This window comes from Anopheles funestus (genome assembly GCF_943734845.2).
Source record: "Anopheles funestus chromosome X unlocalized genomic scaffold, idAnoFuneDA-416_04 X_unloc_22, whole genome shotgun sequence".
Lineage (NCBI taxonomy): Eukaryota > Metazoa > Arthropoda > Insecta > Diptera > Culicidae > Anopheles > Anopheles funestus.
This window is the reverse complement of record NW_026045146.1, coordinates 596480-597500: the sequence shown is the minus strand read 5'-3', so window position 1 is coordinate 597500 and position 1021 is coordinate 596480. Positions and strand designations below refer to the sequence as shown.

Sequence of the window (1021 nt, the reverse complement as noted above, 5' to 3'; positions counted from 1 at the left end):
TCCATGAGCCGAGTGATCCCCTGCCTAGGGTTTTATAGTAAGGTTCCCAATGTAACACAATCCCGGTGGTACGTCCAAAGACTAACTTTCTGACTAAGTTGTCTTTATTACCCAATAGTCCCAGGCCTTGTGACTTGTGGCTCATGTCTACGCCCATGGCCACCATTCGCTAAGATAGTTTTGAAGTCACTTTGAAGGCCCAGGAACAACTCTCTTAGCACATCGGTTAACCTGACGCCGCAGTCAACTCATGTGCTTGGATCGGATCGAGCTATTGAGTATTGGGCCTGCATACTCGCTCATCCGTATCCTTTGCGTACCGCCCCATGGCCCTTGTATGTCTGCACCACAGTTCCTGTTCGTTCCGTGCCTATGGCCGGATACGTATTGCACATCGGTATACCTGTCGCTACTCAGGCAACTCGTGTGCGTGGATTGGATCGAGAACATGGTGTGTGCCCCATGTTATAATTGATAGTCCATATCCACTTTATAGGTTAAAGTCATAAGTTGTGATTGCACAACCATTCTTCATAAGAGTTTAATCACTCTTCAACTAACTTTCGTTCTGGTGTCTTGGTATCAAATCGCGTAAGACACAAGATTCTACTGGCCAAATAGAATCTAGCACATTGGTTAACCTGGCGCCGCAGTCAACTCATGTGCTTGGATCGGATCGAGCTATTGAGTATTGGGCCTGCATACTCGCTCATCCGTATCCTTTGCGTACCGCCCCATGGCCCCGTCCTTAGAGTTAATGACTAGTAGGCTTAACTCTTTGTATGTCTGCACCACAGTTCCCGTTCGTTCCGTGCCGTGGCCGGATACGTATTGCACATCGGTATACCTGTCGCTACTCAGGCAACTCGTGTGCGTGGATTGGATCGAGCTCATGGGGTGTGTAGAGATTCCATGTTATAATTGCAAGTCCATATCCACTTTATAGGTTAAAGTCATAAGTTGTGATTGCACAACCATACTTCATAAGAGTTTAATAACTCTTCAACTAACTTTCGTTCTG

The 1021-nt window shown here is 46.7% G+C and overlaps 1 non-coding gene across 1 annotated transcript in view; it reads right to left on the bottom strand.

Moving 5' to 3' along the window:
- Positions 1–32, bottom strand: part of LOC125773136 (5.8S ribosomal RNA) — a 158-nt gene extending 126 nt beyond the window's left edge. The window contains exon 1 of the ribosomal RNA XR_007419913.1: positions 1–32. This exon is cut by the window's left edge and continues 126 nt beyond it. This is a non-coding gene — a ribosomal RNA (5.8S ribosomal RNA).
- Between the last annotated feature and the right edge of the window lie 989 nt (positions 33–1021).